This window comes from Mya arenaria, chromosome 5 (genome assembly GCF_026914265.1).
Source record: "Mya arenaria isolate MELC-2E11 chromosome 5, ASM2691426v1".
In the NCBI taxonomy this organism is placed as follows: domain Eukaryota; kingdom Metazoa; phylum Mollusca; class Bivalvia; order Myida; family Myidae; genus Mya; species Mya arenaria.
The window spans coordinates 33,257,141-33,273,667 of NC_069126.1; the positions used below are offsets into that span (position 1 = coordinate 33,257,141).

The 16,527-nt window shown below is 33.5% G+C and overlaps 1 protein-coding gene across 2 annotated transcripts in view; it reads left to right on the forward strand.

The window, feature by feature from the left end:
• Positions 1–7,191: 7,191 nt before the first annotated feature.
• Positions 7,192–16,527, forward strand: part of LOC128234762 (uncharacterized) — a 64,464-nt gene continuing 55,128 nt past the window's right edge. For both annotated transcript variants that reach the window (XM_052949258.1, XM_052949259.1), the window contains exons 1-2: positions 7,192–7,313; positions 11,638–11,717. The gene's annotated coding sequence lies outside the window, so the exon portion shown is untranslated. The remainder of the gene's footprint in view (positions 7,314–11,637; positions 11,718–16,527) is intronic.

A 16,527-nucleotide genomic window follows, 5' to 3' on the forward strand; every position in this document is an offset into this window, starting at 1 on the left:
TTTCTTACCGTTCGGTCTTGGGGGAGTAGTACAGGGACGTTGATAATTTATTCTGACCCAATACTTGGTTTTACCGTTCGGTCTTGGGGGAGTAGTACAGGGACGTTGATAATTTATTCTGAACCAATACTTGGTTCTTACCGTTCGGTCTTGGGGGAGTAGTACAGGGACGTTGATAATTTATTCTGACCCAATACTTGGTTCTTACCTTTCGGTCTTGGGGAAGTAGTACAGGGACGTTGATAATTTATTCTGACCCAATACTTGGTTCTTACGTTTCAGTCTTGGGGGAGTTGTACAGGGACGTTGATAATTTATTTTGACCCAATACTTGTTTCTTACCGTTCGGTCTTGGGGGAGTAGTACAGGGACGTTGATAATTTATTCTGACCCAATACTTGGTTCTTACCTTTCGGTCTTGGGGGAGTTGTAGAGGGACGTTGATAATTTATTCTGACCCAAAACTTGGTTCTTACCTTTCGGTCTTTGGGGAGTTGTACAGGGACGTGGTTAATTTATTCTGACCCAATATTGGTTCTTACCTTTCGGTCATGGGGGAGTTGTACAGGGACTTTGATAATTTATTCTGAACCAATACTTGGTTCTTACCTTTCGGTCTTGGGGGAGCAGTACAGGGGCGTTGATAATTTTGTAAACGAATTTCCAAAGCACTATAATCATTCTAAGTTAAAAGAGAATATACAGTATGTTCTCCTTACCACTCACATATATATGTATACTGATAAACTACAACGAAAGTTATTACGACTTCTTCATGATCCGGAATTCTCCAACCAATCAAAGTTAACAATTTGACGTTTGTGGTGGAAATCCATTTGCAAGTTTGACGTTGAAGTGCTTTGACGGTAAGGCCTAAAAATACATTGTGTGGTTAGGGTAACACGGTCCCCCAAAATAGGTAGGGTAGGTAGGTTTTTTTTAGGTTTTTAGTTTGGTACAGGTTTGTTTGCTTTGTTTTTGTCCTCTTTTAAACAGTATTTCAGTTATATTTGGACATTGCTGGGGCTAAACATTCGGTGACTTTAATATTCTTGAATAAACAAACCCTTTAATTGATAGACCGGCGCTCTCCCAACTGAGCTAGCCGAGTTTCGTTGTCATTCGTTACACATCTTCCGAAAGAAAACATATTGATAATTAAATGTTAATACTGACCTGCTTCAGCATCTCAGAAACATTTCTCTGCCATTCTCCAAGAAGTCAAGTTAGGAATATTTTATAAACTGTACAAATGGCAACAGACCCAGGTTTCAATCCCAGTTTAAAATAAATTCACTTTTTTATGATTGCATCTTTAGATAAAAAACATGACAAGTGAAAAGGGTCATGCCTTGTCCTGCAGTGGTAGGTGAGGTATATTAAAATTAGACGGCATTCAATCTTATGTTTGGGAAAATTTAAACTATTATACAGAGACATTTTGTTCCATTGTATATACCTTACTATGAAGAACGAAAAGTCGGAGAATTCCCCGATGAACTGTACGATAGGAATGTCGTTATGAGCTGAAACTCCCGACGTTCTTGAGTGTTATGGCGACCACACGCCGTTTTTACGATGTTTTCGACGGCGGAATTGGTGTCCACGTTGTGTAGCGTTTCGCACAACTTATCTTTTTTGCGACGCGCCAATCATACGCCCGTACAGTACCGTACAGTTCCGTACCGGGCACAAAATGGCAAGTCCCACCAAAGAAAAAGTAGGGTCGGCGGTATTTTCCAGGTGGGGTCGGACCCGAACCACACAATTTATTTTTAGGTCTTATCAAACACATTTCAATACGTTTGTCGGTGCCACTATTCACGGGTGATGAAAAAACTTTTGTCACGTGACCACACATATAAATGTCGATCCGGGTATGTTTTTTATAGATTTTTCGCTATACTTAAGAGTCTGTTACAGAGACATAGCCCAAAATGGATGCATTAATTTGTCTTTCGATCGATGTGTTGGTCCCCATACACACGTGCATGTTTTTCTATGAACACGTCGAAACAAATATTGTCTTTAGATGGAAACATACGCAGCCAACGTTAAAATGTAACGGATTGGGTTCATTAGCCGCCCAATATTTACAAATATGCCTTCCGAGTGTTAAGTTGTGTGTCTTATGTGCTGTAGGAATATTTTATTCGGTGATTTCTTTTTATATTTATTGTTATTGAACGTTGTCCGCCAATCCACTCGATTTTTTTAATTGAATTTCATTCATTAATATAATTTATTTAGAGATAAATTAATCAAGTAAATTATTATACAAATGTATATCGTTTAATTGAATATTAAATCATTATTGTCCACATTTCAGGGATGTGATCAACGAATTAACGAGTAGGTGCAATTCCTAAAGGTAGAGTCGCATGACTTGTGAAAAGTACGATTATTAAGTAAGTTTAATCTTATTGAATTGAGAATGTAATCTACGTTTTCGGCCAATTGAGTAGCATTACGTACTACACCTAATTACCAACATTTTCCTGTTATTGTTTATATGGGTGCCACAGTTGAAATTTATCGATACATAGGGGTTATGGTATAAAGTTATTCTGACGTCATATATCACGTTGATGCCGATGTCGGTGTATAAATATCGATACATAGGGGTTATGGTATAATGTTATTCTGACGTCATATATCACGTTGATGTCGATGTCGGTGAATAAACATCGATACATAGGGGTTATGGTATAAAGTTATTCTGACGTCATATATCACGGTGATGCCGATGTCGGTGTTTAAATATCGATACATAGTGGTTATGATATGAAGTTATTCTGACGTCATATATCACGTTGATGTCGATGTCGGTGTATAAATATCGATAAATAGTGGTTATGATATGAAGTTATTCTGACGTCATATATCACGTTGATGTCGATGTCGGTGTATAAATATCGTTTCATAGGGGTTATGATATGAAGTTATTCTGACGTCATATATCACGTTGATGTCGATGTCGGTGTATAAACACGTACCTCCGTGATCGATTAATAGTCGAAAAAAATATATGTTTATACACCAATTTAGACGTGATGTGATACAGGTGTCAAGAAAAACTGAGGGTATAAGATAAAATCTCTGTTCTGAATCGCTTCGCAAATTACTGTTACACAAATCTATCGATATTCATGTAGGCCACGGGCTCTCTACAATACAGACGATTTACAGAATCATTTCACTATAAACATGTATAGTTTAAATTGTGTATTAAGTGTATTGTGCCTTATTGTCAAACGTCCTAATCAAATCTCAAAAGTCTTTTTGTCGAGTCTTGATTGTGTGCAATTTGCTTACAAACATCAGTTATTTACAGGTTTATTGCATTTTTAAACAAATGAATTGCATTCTGCGTTTTTTGTTACCATCGGTAATATATCTTTAAAGAAAGAAAACTATAGATCTAGTTTCCAAAAAGTGACAATATACGCACCTTTTCGGTGTTTTCACAGTTTGCAAAATTCTTAATTAGCATTAAATGGCTTCCCCTATCTGTATTTATGATCAGGGTACATCTTCTTTTATTACCTTTATTCCCAATTAAATCGATAAGTGACATGGGTATATGCACTAATTGGCATGTCGTACCACATTAGCGAGTGTCATAAACCGAGTGACGTAGAAGACGGAAATCACGGGCCAGCGCGTGGATATTATGCAGACGATCTAGGACGATCGCATCTTCGATTTTTTTTTTTCAAAAATGAAAACCCACGAATTTAAGTACCCACGAATTTTTTTTTTCGGCAAACCACGAAATTTCATGCCCACGAACATAAATGATTTCACAGTATCTAGTTAATCGGGTTGAAAAGAAAAGTTATTTTAGAAAGTTGCGATTGTACAAGGATTACTAAGGAAATACTAAACCAATGCCGTTCCCGAAGTTTGGTGATGATCGGTCGTAAGTAACACACAGAGAGCACATACACATGTTTACTTTAAGCAATTCAATGGCCTTAGCTCTGGCGTGACTGTTACGACATAGCTGGTTATCTTGCTTGGCTAAGATATTATGTCAATACATATGTTTTCCAGGTTTGAAGATGAACGATCAAAAAATCAATGGGACACAACGCAAACACATAATGTTTGTGTTTCGAAGCAATTTAAGGGCCCTAACTCTGTAATGACTAGAGCTCTTAATATAATATATACATGTGATCCACGTTTGGCGATGTACGGCAAAAAGAGTCTCGATTTACAGCGTGGACAGTGTGGGCATTTCAAGGACCATAACTATGAAGTGACAGGGGCGACATAGCTGTGTTTATACTTGACCGAGATATCTGCCCATACACATATTGTCTGACATTGAGAATGATCGGTCAAACGGATATCGAGTAACAGCACAGACAACATGAAGTTTGTGTAATTTAAGCTATTTAAGGGCCAAGTCTGAAGGCGACAAAGCTGTTTTTTTTAACTTAGCCGAGTCATTCTGTGCAAACATATATTGTTTAAGTATGTTAATGATCGGTCTGATTATTTATGTGAAAAACTGATGCTCATTGAGTAACAGCTCAGACAACAAACGGTTTCATAATTAAAGCAATTTAAGGGTCAGTACTCTGATGTGACTGGGCGACATGGCCGTGATATTTGTCGCGGTTTCAAAGTCACTAAACCGCGGGATCTGCTTTTTCACATAATAAACCGGAACTCGTTGTAATATACTCGTTCACATTTATTCCATACAACCAAAAAGTCAATCAGTCAGCATAACAGAACGTAATTGAACGCTAAGGGACGTTGGAACGTATGAACGGAACGTATGAACGTATGAACGGTTATCTGAAATAACCCAAACACAATAATCAAGACACATACATCATACACAATAATAATCCAAATAATGCAATTAACATAGCAAATAGATGTTTACAGAGTATTTTCAGGACATTCAAAATACTTAAAGTTACGAAAATGCTCTGAAGTTTTGTAGCTATCAAAAATTGCCTTAACTAACCTTTCCGTTATATATTGTAGATTAACTTCATTTATAAAAAACAAAAATGTTACAAAATATAACTTACTAAACATTGGTACGTATTCCGATTTATTTAACCAAAGCCCAAACATTCGTTCATGTCTTTTCACTCGCACCTCACTTACTGACCAAATTTACTTTCGCCCAGAGCCCTCGCAGCTGCCAGTCAATCAAAACACAAAACATTCTCATGGTAACCATGCTAAATATATTTTGTATACGTATTTTGCATATCCCAAGCAAATAATCTAAACAATGGGTCTGATTAATTTGTTCTATTATTACTACAATGAATCATACTCGTTAGCGACCTACAAAGCTGATGAATTTAATAAACATATTCCTAGCTGCGGCACAATATTCTGCACATATTGTCCAAGTTTCGTGATGGTCGGATATAATTATCTTGAGTACAAACAGGATCCTATTCATTGCTGGTGGTCATACATAACTCTTTATTATATATCGCACGATTGAAAATATGAATTAAACTATCGGCGTGTTATGCTACACATCTTATGAAAACTTGAAGTATAAATTGCACATTCTCGTCCAAATGTTTAACAGTAGATTTTGATTGCCAATTCAGGTAAACAGCTCATCTTGAAAAAGAAGAAAACATACCAGTGCATACAGCTTTGTAAGTTTTATTCTAGGTGCATTATGGAGTGGTAATGTTTTGTACTGCCTACTTACAAGAAAACACAACTCATTAGGGCACATTGTCTTGTTACTAAATATAGACAAATACCAAGATTTAGTATTAGTCTCCCTTTGTATAATAATACATAATGCCCTGTAACGTATTGCACTTTAATAATAGGTGAGGTAGTACATATGGACTCTTTGAAGAAGAATGAAAGACCGTTGTTCATATTAATCATAATTATACCTATGCTGACTATATTTCATATGGCATCAAAACTGTTTTTATTTTATTAAAAAAAACAAAAACAGAAAAAACTATTATGGTTGATATTACGTTGCCATTGTTGAAATTAATTTTAATTTGATACGTTTAAAATGAGTCATGTATAGAGAAGAAATTTCAGTGAAAGTTAAAAAGTCGACTTAACTGCCATACACACCATGTAATATACACATGTGACCACATACGGTTGCGGTATGGTTTGACATATGAAATTAAATTGTTGCAACATCAGTGTTACCTTTGATTTAAAATTGAAACTTGTCACGTGAGACAATAATATTATTTGTAAGGTAGCAAATTAATACAAGTCTTAAGGGAAGATAACAAGACACGCATACAGTGAAAAAAAAAGTATCGTGCCTTAACTTGTATGCACTATGCAAGTGCCTCAAATGAACGACGCAGTTCCAAAGAGGAAGTTACGTTTATTCAAATCAAAACACGCAATAGAACTCGTTATTTACAAATTGGTTATAAGAAGAAGGGAACCTGTATGAAATAGCTGTAACTTTATACGAGTTAATACAGTATTGCGTGAAACATTAATATATACTGAACTGATAAACACAACAGGGAGATAAAACCAGATCGATTCGGTTGGTATTACATTGCATTATTTTGTTTCTTACATTTAGGCGTAATAAATAACAGTCACAATGCACTTTAGTTTAAAGACGGGACGTACGTTTAACATGCTCTATTAATATGATTTCGCCTTGTTATTGCAACCGGATATGCGTTACCTTGAATAAAACCTTTTCAATGAGCCATACATTTGAAGTAAATGAGACACTAATACAGACATAGTTGAAATAAAGCAATCTGAAGAATTTTAATTATTGAGTATTGTTAATAATTGATGTTAATGATTTTGCGAAACTACATCAATGTATTTCGACTGATAGCTTGGCCTCATTTATTTAGTTTTGAGGAATGTCATGTAAATGTATTTGTAATTTCTTCTGTAGAAGAATAAAAGACCCCGTTGATGATATTAATCATAGTTATACCTATGCTCACTATGTTTCATATGGCATCAACACTTTATTTATTTTATCAAAAAAAAAACAACAATAACAAAATAACTATTATGGTTGATGTTAAGTTGTCATTCTTCAAATTAATTTATCTTATGTTTAAAATGAGTCATATGTAGAGAGGAAAACTCAGTGACGGTTATAAAGTCGACTTTACTGCCATACATAGTAACACACCATGTAATCGTACTATTTTAGTCATACCGACCCGAGTGACCCGAGTGACGTAATTAGCCACGCCTACGACCGCTTCCGCCCGCACTGGATGTTGAGCGTTCGGGCTGTGTAGAAGTACTGTCGACCTGATCCAGCTATGGCGGACAGAAAGTAATTTAAGGTAATTTTAATCGTTTTCTTCAGTTACAGTTCGGAATTTATATTTAAGAAAAATAATGAAATATATTGTTAGATTTAATAACATTCGTATATCTTTAGATGTGTCAATAATTGTAATAGGTGATAATGATAAATGAAAAGTAAATTCCACTTTTGTTTTCATTTGTATATTTACGATATTCAGTGACAGTATATTAAATTGGCAAACAATACTAGGAATTGACAGTCTTGTCTTATGTAGCCGACTAAGCATAATTATGTTAGTACATTTTTATAAAAAGCATCATGTAGCGTTTTCTGAAACATAACTCAAATGTTTAGTTATCCTTATTCAACTTTCGAGTTCCCTACTCGTACAACTGATACTATGACAGTGTCTGGGGATTCGAAAGATAAATAAGAATAACAGAACATTTAAGTTATTTAATACCAGGTACACTAGAGGGTCCAGGAAGAGGCGAGGTGCACCCCCCCCCCCCCGCCCCGCATAATTTAAAACTTCATTCTGTTCTACATGTTTTTCCACTTTTTGTATGGCTAAATTTGAATGACATGGCTATATTGTATGTATAGCTTTATATCTCACTGGGAAGTACAGATAAAAACAGAAGGGAAAAAGACCAATAAATGACATAACTGACCATCCATGACTTAACAGACTTACTAATGTGTTAAAGCTGCACTCTCACAGATATTCCATTTTTACAACTTTTTTGTGTTGGAAGGAGCACATTTTTGCGTAAATATCTGCAAACCAATGATATAAGATTGGCGACAAAAAAAAAGAATGGTAGATTTTCATATTTCTGTTCGAAAATTAACGTTTTATGGCTTAAACCGTTACTAACTGAACTTAGATATAAAAATCTACCATCTATTTTTTTTGTCAGCAGTCTTATATACAGTCAAACCTCGTTGGCTCGAACTGGCTAAAATAACTCAGGCCTCGGAATATTCGAGACAAGCGGGAATGCTAGCCTTTAGAAAATAGAAATCAGTGTTTACATCCTGTTTGTGACAATGAGGAATTCGAGCCATGCGAGTTCGAGCCAACGGGGTTCGACTGTAACTGGTTTCCATGGATTTTCACAAAACTTGGCTCGTTTCAAGACAAAAAAAAGTTGTCAAAACGTTAAATATGGATTTGTCAGGCAATTCCATTGGCAGAAGCGTTCGCATGAACACTACATGTATATATATATATATATATATATATATATATATATATATATATATATATATATATATATATATATATATATATATATATATATATATATAAAGATCTTCAGCTTGACATATTTTATATTCATTATTTAGGATGGCTTAAATAGAACATAACCGCCAAATCTCCATTACGTACTGCGTCATATGTTTATTTTATAGCTGTTCAAGCACACTAAGTCCTGGCATTTAGATCATTGGAGGAGGCATCCACCTGAACACCAATTAACTTTAACAGGATATATTTTTATCTATTTTTGAGAATGGCCCACCTAAACACAACTGCCAAATTTCCATTTAGTCATTAGTTAGTATTTATGCATTCAAGCACACATCCTGTCTAGTTTAACAAAGACATTTGCGCAGTGACTCCCAGATTGTTTTGCTAAAATTGTAATTAAATCTGTTCACTATTCATCGTCACATGTCTTAAATTAAGTTAAGCAGAAATGATAAAAAGACCAGCAGTTATTCTTTGAATTTGATTCAGGAACCTGTTTTAAAACTAAAAGTGACACAAACAAGGCAAACAATTTAAACATTCTTGCGTTTGAAGCAGACGATTATTGGCAAGGTGGCGCTAAATAAATCAATAACATGACATTGACTAATATATTAACAAATATTAATATATTTTTTTTTTATCAAGGACAGTGATTTTAAATGTCATCTGATTTCTAAAATGTCAGCATATTGAAATTTATTTAACCAAAGACAAACAAATAACAAAATTTACTCTGAAATAAGTCTAAACTTAAAAACAATTTATTTCTGAATAATATCAGAATTTTGTTACAATAGAAAGGCAGTCTAGTTTCTATTGTAAAGCTCAAATTTAGGGAGGCTAAACACGTATTAATTTCCTTTACAAAAGTCAACAATAAACGACGTTTTTTAGATCAAATGGATTTCGCTTTTTTTCATCCTTTCTCCATTATGAATCACCCTTTTCTATACAAGTTTAATGAATTATCTTTATTGATATAACTACCATAATGTTTCTTTCAATGAATTAATATCCATATTAAATGAAATGTAAAACTGTTCCAACAAGCAACGTAAGAGTTAGAAATGACCAAAGTCATTATAAATGCACAGATTTATACATTAATTTGCGTCATTTACAAAGATGATTTTGTTCCATATATATTTACTTTTTGTAACGTTTAGTTATATGATATTAGATATCTTTTCTCTAGATTTAATAAAATTGTTCCTGACAAATCAACTGAATTGTCTTTTTCATTAACAGTATGTACGTCCAAACAACTTTAAAAGCAAATGTTTATGCTTCAAATTTAAAACTTGACGCGAATATGACATTTACTAATATATTAACAAATATACATATATTTTTTTATCAAGGACAGTGATTTTAAATGTCATCTGTTTCTAAAATGTCAGCATATTGAAATTTATTTAACCAAAGACAAACAAATGACAAAATTTAACCTGAAATAAGTCTAAACTTAAAAACAATTTATTTCTGAATAACATCAAAATTTTGTTACAATAGAAAGGCAGTCTAGTTTCTATTGTAAAGCTCAAATTTAGGGAGGCTAAACACGTATTAATTTCTTTTACAAAAGTCAACAATAAACAACGTTTTTCTAGATCAAATGGATTTCGCTATTTTTCTTCATTTCCTCATAATTACGAATCACCTTTTTCTATACAAGTTTAATGAATTATCATTATTGATATAACTACCATAATGTTTCTCTCAATAAATTAATATCCATATTAAATGAAATGTAAAACTGTTCCAACAAGCAAAGTAAGAGTTAGAAATGACCAAAGTCATTATAAATGCACAGATTTATTCATTAATTTGAGTCATTTACAAAGATGATTTTGTTCCATCTATATGTACTTTTTGTGACATTTAGTTATATGATATTAGATATCTTTTATCTGGATTTAATAAAAATTGTTCCTGACAAATCAACTGAATTGTCTTTTTCATTAAAAGTATGTACGTCCAAACAACCTTAAAAGCAAATGTTTATGCTTCAAATTTAAAACTTGACGCACAATAAAATAAAAAAAAATATCAAAATAAAAATAGATTGCATGATATGATCAATATTACATTCTAAAACTCATAATGGTATTTCTTCTATTATAAGACTTCCCGAAAATATGCTTATATTATGTACAGTTACTTTAAGACATTTGGAGTGTTGAAATCGTCTATTCTGGAAGGTAACTATGTTATCAAACAAATGCCAAAAAAATTGCATAATTTGAGCAGCTTTAATGGAAAATGTCAGTATTTTGGATTTCATTATTATTTTTATACTACCTCTCAATTATAAGTAATATTTGTTTGTGTTAAAAATAAAGAAAACAACGTAATTACACTTCTGTTGATAAGTGCAGATTGTCGGAGGTCAATTGGCGGATAGCAACGGGCAACTGATAAGCCCGGCCTAATCTGAACGCTGATTGGTCAGTAGGGTATGGACCAGCTAGTTTGACCGACAGGCCGCGTCATGTTAATACTGCATCATTTTGCGAAGCTTTTAGCACAGCTTTAACGATGCTTTAGCAAATACTTTTGACATGGGACATGAACCTAATAAAAGAGTATCTGTTCAAGTGGGCCTTTCAGTTGAATATGTCAAATTCATGTGATAATTCTGTTCATCTTGTTTCAATTGAAATACAGTTTTTGTTATTGTTTCAAAACTTAACGAAAATGTCCATATTCTGATTAAAAAGAATTTATTAAAATTAATTATATGAGCAATTGTACAAGCTTTATAAGCTTTTCTGATATACATTTGTAAGAAATGCAATGACAACTAGAGGGACAGGCCCAGTGGTCAATAATATAAAGCGAAGGCCTAACACTGAATGAGAGACAAACGACGTCACAAATAATTAACAGTTACATATTACACTTGCATCCAAATAAGGTGTGAATATACATGTGTTGAAGAAAAATTGCATTGCATTATTTCAATCGCGTATGACGATACAATATTGTATTTGAAATATGAACTTTATAGAATGTATGCTATTTTCATCATTATTTCATATTAGACAAATAAATAAATAATAAATATTCTTGACTAACTTTAAGTTTACTATTTTAGCGCGACTTGCTCGAAGAAAATAAGAGCGATGTACTCCACACCATCGGCGTTGGCGTCACACCTTGGTTAAGATTTCGCATGTAAGTACACTTAAATAAAGTCAATATCTCAACAACCACTTGATGTATTACAATGAAACTTATAATTAAACTTTAAGTTTAGAAAACACACTTGATGTATTGAATTGAGACTTTAGGCAAGTCCGTTGATTGTGAAAAAAGTGTGCGCCTTGGGTCAAAATGTACATGATAGAGAACTGCTCGGGACGCACTCTGAATTTATCCAAAATGGCTGACATAATTTCCTATTGCTGCAATTACCATTATTATGTAAATATATAGTTGTGCTGCTTCCTGTGACCTGAAGAAATGTGTAAAGTGATATTTAATGATTATTCAGATCTTGGAAGTGAGCTTATTTAAAATTCATACAGATATTTTTCATAAGTTGATGTCTAATCTGTATGTACTGTATGATGAAGACTAAGAAATGCAAGATGGATTTCAAGTTGGCTACATTAAAAACAGGTATATTGAGTCTTTTCTACATCGAATTCAATTATGGCACATATTTAAAAAATGATACTGTTTATTTCAATGATCATTTCTCTTGTTCTGAATATATAAAGGGACTGTACACCAGATTGGCACCAAAAAAGTTTATTTTCTGCATTGAATCTCAGGACATTTATCTAATAGAATGTGTTACGCTTTGATATCATAATTTAAAAAAAGGACCAAAATGTAAAATAAAATTGTGTCGGAGACCGGGTTCGGACATGATTAAGCTATATACCTACCTCGGTAATATCACGTGATGACACCGACTAGCCAATCACGCATAAGAAATGAATTCTACCTGGGAGACATATCCAGTAATCTTTTTTAATGGAAAAATACGAAATAACTGCTAAACTTAAATAAATTGTAAACTATGTGGTACTTCAGTTAGTGAGTTTCAATGCATTGTACACATCGATGCCAAGTTTATGTCAGTTTTCGACAACTTTCTTTTTTTCGCTATTTTAGCATACGGAGTACAGGCTCTTTAAATGTTAAAGGTGCATTGACTACCTCAAGGTCAATATCAAGGACATTTCACGGTCAAGGAATGAAAATTCTATAACATTTGATATTTCCTGTATAATTCTATAGATTCTGATGCTAATCCAATTTAGGATAACATAAATGCAAAACGATTTTTAGCTTGACTATTCGAAAAATAAAGAGAGCTTTATTACTCGCCCCAGCGTTGGCGTCGGCATCCGGTTAAAGTTTTAGGGCAAGTTGGGATTTTAACTTACAACTCCAATACAATTAATTTCATTCACTTAATACTTTACTCGGTTGTTCAGGGCCATCACATTATGAGGTTAGATAACTCCATATTATCATTTATACATACCATGGACCCTGATTGACAATGGAACTAAGGTTAAAGTTTTAGGGCAGGTTTGGATATTTATTAATAACTTCAATATCCTTCATTCAAATGACTTGATTCTTCACACAGTTGTTCGGGACCATCACACATAGCGGTTACATTACTCCATATTATCCTTAATAAAAGTTATGTCCTCTGATTGACTTAGAAACTTAGGTTAAAGTTTTAGGGCAGGTTAAAGTTTTAGGGCAAGTTGATTTTTTTCACTTTTAACTCCAATACCCTTCATTCAATGCCCTAAATAATTCACACAGTTGTTCAGGGTCATCACCTTGTGAGCTATATTACTCCATATTATCCTGAATATAAGTTATGGTACCTTATTGACTTTGAAACATTGGTTAAAGTTTTAGGGCAGGTTGTGATTTTTATTAATTACTTCTTTATCTATCATTCAGTTGACTTAATACTACACACAATTGCTCGGGACCATCATGCAAAGATGTTACATGACTCATTATTATCCTTGATACAAGTTTTTGCCCCTGATTGACTAAGGAACTTAGGTTAAAGTTTTAGGGCAGGTTAAAGTTGAAGGGCAAGTTGGGATTTTAATAAACAAAATCTTCTATACCCTTCATTCAATCAACTTAATGCTTCTCAGAATTATTGACGACCATCTTACAAGTAGGTTACATAATCCGTTTTAATCCTAAATACAAATTATGGCCCTTGATTGACTTTTTTATTTTAATTTTATTTTATTTTAACACGCACATTTTTATATTCTTAACCAGGTTTTCACAAGGGAAATCTATTTATTAAAATGACTTTCGTCATTGTTTGGGCAGGCTGATTGGAGGGCAGCTTCGAAGTCACCATATGTATCGAATTATATTTGTAGGTTGGACATATGTCCAAACTTGGTATATAGGAAGAGTTTATGGAGACCTTTTTGATTGCGTTTGAGGCCCCTAGGATCAAAGTCAAGGTCAAAGTTACTTTTAAAAAATATGGTTAGTATTGAATAACTTAAGTAAGGGTAAATAGTGTGACCAAACTTAGTATAATTATGTGAAGATTTTTCCAGATATTATGTTTTGGGGCCCCAGAGTTATAGTCAAGGTCATGGTCACTGTTGATCAAAATGGAAAAATGATTAGTACTGAATAACTATAATGGTTGACATAATGTGACTTGGTATATAGGACAAGTTTATGGAGACCTTTAATAGTTTTGCCTTTTGGCTTCCTAGGATCAAAGACATTGTAACTAAAAATAGATTACCGTATGGTGCTAAATAACTTTAGTCATGGTTGACTTTGACAGTGACCAAACTTGAAATGTAGGAAGAGTTTATGGAGGACTTCCATAGGATTGTGTTTTGGGTCCCCAGGATCAAGGTGTCTGTTACAAAAATAGAAGAAAGCAGTTAAAACTGAATCTCTACTGCCAATTATTAAATAACCTGTATTGTCACATATTACATCATTGTTCTGACTTCTAAGACAAAGCTGCGTAATCGAGCGCGCTGTCTTACGACAGCTCTTGTTTATATTGAACTTAGCTTACTTTTTCCTGAAACGTTTACCTAATTTAGTAATTTCTAGTGTTATGGTTAGCAGTCGGGGGGGGGGGGAGGGTAAGTACCCTCTCAGGGTTTCCAATATGTCCACCGAATCTGATATGGCCACCATGTGGCATTGACAACTTGTCTTATTTATAGAGCTGAACATTGCTTTGGTTGGCCTTGGGTTTTTGGTTGGGCCTTAAAAATACATCTGGTTCGGGTTACTCGACTCTACGTAGAAAATAGGCGCCGACCCTACTGTTTTTATAGTCAGTTGTTAAAAACAAATTGAAAAACTAAAAGAAAAAATAATAAGTGCGATCTAATATGTCGCTAAAAACATTAAACGCTTTATAGAGGAGATTACTTAACGCCAGTATCCAATGATAAATATTTTAAACGTTCATATATAAAGCCTTTTAAAAATAAAAAGCCTACCTACCCTACCATTTTTGCAAATGATGTAAGCAGTTTTTTTCATATAGCACTGAATGAGCTGAATGTTGCCAACATGTGGTCAAATAGGTACTGAAAATGCTTCATGCGTTTTGCATATGAGCTTTCAAATATGCTTTATGATTGCATAAATGTAGTCAATTTAGAGCTCAGTACTACGAGTAAGAGCTGCACATAGGTTCGTTTTGCGATGAATGTGGACAAAATGATCTGATCTTTTAGTCCTACTAATAAAAATTAGCGCTCTGTTTCTTTGGTTCTGAAAAAGTGTAATGGTTGCCAAAATTGGTCTTTTTGACACTGAATATACTGATTTAGAGTTTTACATGTATTTGATTGATTCTGAATGGTCTTTATGGATTTTGCCAAGATATACATGGTTTATTTGGCATTCATATGTTTTCATTCAATTTTGACTTTATAAGAGCTGCATAACGGTTTGTTGGGCTCTGAATGGGCTTTATGGTTACCAAACTGGGTTATTTCGCACTAATATGCTTAATAAAAGTATAGCATGTGTATTTTTTGCTCTGAATGGGTTAAATGGGGTTAGTGGTTTGTAAAAATGTGGTGCTTATAGAACTGAGTACAGGCTTTATTAGAAATGCACATTATTTAGTTCCGAATAGGCTTGGGGTTCCCAAATTGTTTTGTTTGGATAGATTAGGCTTAATTAGAGCTATACATATATGCATTTGTCTCTAATTGAATTAGCTTCATTGTTATCTATAAATATAAGATAGTCTGATTGGAACTGAGTAGGGTTAATTTGAGCTGCATATATGTCGAGGGGTTAGAGCAAGAACCAGTTATTTCCATATTTTGAAAATGTTCAGGAGAAACATTAAATGTCATAAAGTGTTTTCAACTCAGAGCTTTTTTAATATAATTGCACATGTATACTTCTTTTATATAAAAGTAAATAGTGCAAAAGTTACAGAGTAAATTCTTCCTTGCTTGATGAGAAAAAGCACAACTTTTGATTTTGAATGCAAAATTTATTAATTATTTACAACATCTTTCCAGCAAGAACAGGTTATCTTGTTATAGCTTATTTTTGCACTAACATAGTCGAGATTGCATTTGAATAATGTTTCTGCAAATAAAGGTTATCTTTTAATAGTTGCTTTTTTCACGAACATTGTCAATATTACTTTATGATATTATTCCTGCAAAAACAGGTTACAAGGTAATAGTGTTTTTTTTTCAGAAACATTGTCAACATAACTTAAAAATTATTTCTGCAAACAAAGTTTATCTCCCTATAATGGGTTTATCCACAAACATTGTCAACTTCAATTTTGATATTTTTTCTGCAAGAACAATTTATCCAAGCATACACTGTTTTTGTTTGCAACAGTTAAGAAGCAAGACATCACTTTTGTCGTGATAAAACACTTTATGGACATATTAAAGTTTCTGCCTGGCAACAATAAATGACCAAAACTTTGGCTGCTAAAGCCAAATTATTTCATGTTTAG